This window comes from Petaurus breviceps, unplaced genomic scaffold (assembly GCF_028583685.1).
Source record: "Petaurus breviceps papuanus isolate PSGF00001 unplaced genomic scaffold, PetGlider_PUasm1.0 91133, whole genome shotgun sequence".
Classification (NCBI taxonomy): Eukaryota; Metazoa; Chordata; class Mammalia; order Diprotodontia; family Petauridae; genus Petaurus; species Petaurus breviceps.
This window is the reverse complement of record NW_027187419.1, coordinates 3,857,823-3,863,916: the sequence shown is the minus strand read 5'-3', so window position 1 is coordinate 3,863,916 and position 6,094 is coordinate 3,857,823. Positions and strand designations below refer to the sequence as shown.

At 37.7% G+C, this 6,094-nt stretch overlaps 1 pseudogene; it reads right to left on the bottom strand.

Annotated features, from left to right (window-relative positions):
- The window catches only part of LOC138154804 (NXPE family member 1-like), an 8,640-nt pseudogene extending 4,615 nt beyond the window's left edge, over nt 1-4,025 (bottom strand).
- Between the last annotated feature and the right edge of the window lie 2,069 nt (nt 4,026-6,094).

Genomic DNA, 6,094 nt, shown 5'->3' with positions numbered 1-6,094 from the left:
GGGGGGGGGGGGGGGGGGGGGGGGGGGGGGGGGGGGGGGGGGGGTGGAGCTGCTGGGAGCACAATTCATTCATGGTTGCTGAGCAGTTGCTGTGAGGGGGGAGAGGAGGACCTTTGCCTGAGGTAGCCTGTTCTGTTTTGAAGGCTTGAGAATGTGGGTGTTTACTGCATTAACTATGTGTGCCAACTCCATAAATACTGTGGTTTTAGGATACAGTTTTCTGGTATTTGAATAAATGTTCTGGTTTTATTCCCCATGTAGAGAGCCTGGTATATTTTGTGATTAATAACCACATCAGCATATTTATAGTCAGCATAGGCATTGTGAATACTGCATTGTTGATACAACTTTTTATGCTGTCTTTGGCATTTTTGGGTTGGGAAGCCTGGAAACCACCATAGCTACAGTGATCCTGTCCCCTGAGGCCTGTTCTGGCCCTGTCTGTTACAATGCTACCCATGCCAGACTGTACTCTGCTACCAGCCTAGTGCTCTGTCATTTTGTGGGTTCTGTAGCTCTACAATTTGTTCAGAGTTATTTTTTACAGGTATTTGAGGGTTTTGGGGAATAGCTTAAGGAAGTCCCCATTCTTACTCTGCCATCTTGGCTCCACCTCCCCACCTCCCCATAATCATCTTTAATAGCAGTTTTATCTTCTATGATAGTTTATCTTCTATGAAGCGGCTAGGAAAAAAAAAACAATTAGAGAATTGTGGAAATACAATCAGGATAACACAAGATCTAGCAACTCCTATATTAAGGGATTATAGAGCTTGGATATGATATTCTGGAGGTCAGAGGAGCTAGTATTAAAACCATTAGTCACCTACCCAGAAAAACTGAGTATAATCCTGGGCATTCAATGAAATAGAGGACTTTGAAGAATTCTTGCTGCAAAGACCAGAGCTAAATAGCAAATTTGACTTTCAAATACAAGATTCAAGAGAAGCATGAAATAAACAGGTAAGAGAAACGTATCTTCTATGAAGTTCACTAAAATAAATGTGTTCAATCTAGTATGTGGAACCAAAATTTAAAATGAACACATGCACACACACACACACTTACACACACACACACTCAAATCTTCTCCCTTAGATGACTGAGACCCAAATGACTCATTTGCCTTGAACTTCTATTGGACCTGATCCCTTGAACACTTGCTTATCTCAAATTGGACCATGTGACTGCCCTTTTGAAAATAACCATGTGATAAAGGCCTATTGCTTTTAGGGTCACTGTCTAGACTGCCTCTTCTGTGAAATTCTATAATTTCAAAATAGCTGAAACTATTAGGACACTTCCATAGCACAGACTAAGAATAACCAAAAAAAAAGTTAGACAATAATTAATAGCACAATTCCCTTTACCCTATTCCAAAAGAAGCAAAGCCACATGATAAAATCATGAAAGCTAGTGAAGAAGTTGTTGAGAGATATCAACTTAAAAAATGTCCTAGAAGCAGATATAAGGAATGAAGAATATTCTGACTCCTCCTCTTGGCCCCTGAATTCAGAAGAGCTGAAGATAGTATGGGAAGAAATGGATGGATGGAGGGTTGCCCCACCCTCCAGGTCTATGATTCAGAATAATAGAGACGAAAAAAACAGGGAGTTAGGAGGTTGGCTGGAGACACCCCTTAGCAATAGCTTGTGTGGGGACATGAGCATGTTCACAATATCACCAATGCTTAATACAGTTTCTGGTCCATCATTTTAACTCATTGACTCCTGGAAGTACTTAATAGAGTGATTTTTCTTATTGGAGGAGTTTGTAGGGCAAACTACTACCAAAGAAGTGTTAATGTTTCCTCTACTTGACCTCTTCCATGTAAAAATTGGCTCCGGGTCCAAATTGTTTATGGCAATAGCAGTTAACTCTTTAATCAATTAATCATCAATTATTTATGAAATGCTTGCTATATGCTAGGCACCATGCTAAGTCCTGGGGATTAAAAGAAACAAAAATAGCCTGCCTTCAAGACAGTTACATTTTAATGGGAAAAGACAACATATATAAATCATACCATACAAGTATTTATACCAAATGGTTTCCAGACTCACAGACTTATTTGTTGCCTTTCTCTGTGTTGGAATTTGGAATACTGCTAAATGTTTCTGTGCTTGAAAACTTTTCTACCTCTTATTATGTTGCCCTAGAATAACTGAACTTTATATCCACAGAGTTCTTTCCAAATTCAGATTATCTCTCTTACTCACATTTAGAGAGCTGAACCTAGAGTCAGAAAGCTCTGAGTTCAAATCCAGTCTCAGATACTTGCTAACTGGGAGACCTTCACAAAACACATAATCTCTCTTGGCCTCAATTTCCTTATCTATATAATGGAAAATAATAATATCACCTACACCCAAGAGTTTTTGTGGGTCAACTGAGATAACATGTGAAGAACTGTATAAATTTTAAAATTCTTTCTAAATTCTAGTTTATTATTATTATATCTATTTTCACTTCATGGAAATTGGAAATCATCTTGCATGTTTTATATATTCAAAGGCTCCTATTGTGTATAGTTTTATTTTACATGTCATAGTTTTCACAACTGTAATCTTTAAAATTACAGTTCTTTGGAGGGAGTGGCAAAACTGGGAAAATAAAAGAAGATAATTTTCTATCATTAAAAGCCTTTCAGGGAATAATTCCTTTGAAAATTGGTTTTCTGATCAGGTCTACTTCAGGCAAACTTAATACAGTATGAAGGGAGATATTAAAAGAGAGTCCTCCATGATGACATTCTGTATCTGTTCACTAGCAGATACAGTTTAAGAACATGTTCATCTGATTTCAAAGTATATGATCAGGTGGGTGGATATTATTAGTTCCATATGCAGTGTTATGTCCTAAGCATCAATAACACTAGATTGAGATCCTGGAAAATGTCCTTTATGATAAGGTACTGAATGTATCCATGAAAGTAGCTAAATCTCTCAATCATAAAGTGTAGCTCCTTGGTGTTTTCAGTCCTCAAGATCACCCTGGTGTCTGTGCTCCTCCAGAATAGTCACTCAGTGGCCCTTTGGACATTGATAACCCTTCAGATAAAGATGTCAGTAGGGAAAGGTCTGAATTGAAGGCCCAGGGTTTTGATAATGACTGTGTTTTGTATCTCACTATTTTGTCAATCTTGGGCAATATACTAATTTTCTTTCACTGAGAAAAGTTTTTTTAGTGATGAATGGATATTTATGTTTTTTACATTGAATCTGAATACTTCTTTCTACTTCCAGAAGTACATGCTTCTTAAATGGTCTGCTTCCATGATAATAAAAATATCTTAGGGTTAACAGAAAAATAAATCAACACATTTATTAGGTAATGGAAATAACTTTATCACCAAAGCATGCCCAACTCATTAAACAGATGTTCAAGATCTCTACTGATTACAAAACTTTTCTTACCCATTAAGAGAAAAGCAATAGCTCATAGGGTTTCAACCCAAAGAAAGGTTAAATTTTTCATCATATCAAGTGCAAAGAAAGAAAAATTCCAACATCCAAAGCTAAAAGGCACCTTAGCAATCATCTACTCCTCATCCCCAGCCATCATCAATTTTATGCATGAGGAAATATGCTATATATTGTACCTAGAGTATAAAAAAGCAAGATTCAAGCAAAAGAGAACACCAACCTCATTTTTATGAATAACATGAAATTGTATTTGAATTTTGAAATTACTATAAAAGTGATATGTACTTTTAACAAATTTACAAAATAATGTATCTACTGACACAATGTTGAATCTCCTCGAAGGTAGATAAGTTTTCCTTTTAAATAACCATTTATTATATTCATGTTACTTGAGTCAGTTTACAAAATGCAGTACTTCATTTGCCGTGTAAAACATAGCCATTGCGAACAGGGGACTTTATTCCACTTTAACATTTCTCTTTCACATTTCTCTTTCAGTAGGTCACTTCCTGATAAAAAAGAGACACTTGTGGTGAGTGATTGCATCATTACACACTCTTCCTCTATTTTCCTAGTACTGGCATATTGACTTACACTCATCCCACACTGGGAACACAAGCTTTGTAATATAGTCTAGGCACTGCCTCTAGAATAACACTTTTGGCCTCTTAAGACCCTTCTGAGTGTGGTCCTTCCCATGTGAAGATGATGCCAAAAATCCTGCCTCAGACTGTCTGCTTTGATTTTTTTTTTCTGTTGTAGGGATGGATTTGCTCTGATATAACTTTACTCTCTTTTACAGTAGTCTTTTTATGATCCACATCAGTTATATCTCAAGTTGTGGAACAGAGAAAATCCACCTGACCCCCAGTGACCAGGTTTTTAGATTCCCAAAGTTGGCAGTCATGACACTGACATCAGTAGAATATTGCTGAATCCAACTGAGCTAACCACAAAGCAGAACTGAAATAAAATCATGACTGGCTTAGTGCCTGTGGGAAGTATATGATTTTCTCTTTTCCCCTCTGTCACAGGCTTTTCCTTAGGCACGTGAGCCATCCATGATATCTAACTAGAAATACAAATTAGGACACTAAAATCTTTAGGAGAGAAAATAAATGCAGAAAAAAGAAGAGAAGTCAAAGATAATCAATCTTTCAGTTTCTCAAATAATATAAGACTGAGGTAACTGGTGATGATGAAGAAAGTTGTGACCAGATGCATTCTATTATGGTGCTAATGCTTTTTAAAAAAAAAAAATCTAAACATAGGCTATGTCAACAGTAGCTGAAGAAGGTGTTTAGAGATGAGAACAAAAAATCAGAAAAGACAGTTCCAATACTGTGCTATACTTCCTGATTCATTCATTTTTCAAATACTCAGAATGGTCCCCTAACCTGAAAATGAAATTGTCAGAGATGATTCACAATGGATTTTCCCCATTAGGATATCTAGTCCTTTAGGGCAGGGATGCTTTTTGCCTTTCTCTTATCCCCCCTGCTTAGTGAAGTGCCTAGGACACAATGAGAGCTTAATAAATGCTTTGATCATCAGTGGATCTTATCTGCCTCAAAATTGTTACACCTGGTGTCTAGATTTTGAAAACAATACAGATGTAAAGAGAATCAGCTAGCTTGTAAATTTTGCAGTTTTATTTTTATAAGAGGTTAATGAAAAAGAAAATCAAAGTAGTGAGTTGATCCTTACATTACTAGAAGAAAAAAATCAATGGTCACAAAAATTCTGTACAGAAATCAAGAATTTAGATGACAATTACAAAATTAAAATTGAAACCTCTTTTTAGTAACTTACCAGATGAATTGGGATGAGATGGTACATGTGAATCCAATGTGGCAAAAGTTTAACTCTAGAGAGATGATGGCATCATAGAATCACAAGGCTAGGCATGCAAGGAATATGGCACAGGTGAATCCATAGTCTATGTACTCCTATGATCACAGTCTCAGGTGGTTTCATCAAAGGCGAAAGAGGAAACCAATAAGCAGACAGAACTTTCTCATTGTGATACCGAGTTCCTGTATCAGCAATGCTTTTTTTTTTTTTAATGGGGAAATAAACTAGAAAATTTATTAAGATACCAAAAGACTGAGTCCCAAAACCAGAAAGTGAAAGCCATCAGAGTAGTTATGATATTGGCACAGGTAGATAAAGTAGAAAGCACCCACATTTTCAAGCCTTTAAAACAGAACAGGCTACTTCAGGCAAAGGTCCTCCTCTCCCCACTCACAGCAACCACCCAGCGTCCGGGAAGCGTGCTCCCAGCAGCTCCGGCCCCTGGCAGTCCTCAGCAGGAGTCCTTAGCAGAAATTCTGGTTAACTCAAAAAGGGCTTCGCGCTGCCGCTGCCACTGCCTCTGCTGCTGCCACCGCCATCGCCACCACCGCCAGCCACCGCAGGAACTCCAGCTTGGCTTCCGCTTCCTCTTGCTCCGCCCCTTCCTGCTATGTCAGCAAGTCCAATGGGGCATGGAAGATCTTTAAATCCCATAACCCTTACAGTTCCTTCCCCAAAAAAGATTTCAGAAAGCACAGGTCTACAGATGATTGGCTGGATGGGAACAGATTACATTTCAATCTTGTATAGTTTTAATGGAGCTGACTGAAATTACAAATATTCAGCCTGTAATTCTACCAGATAGCTATGAATAA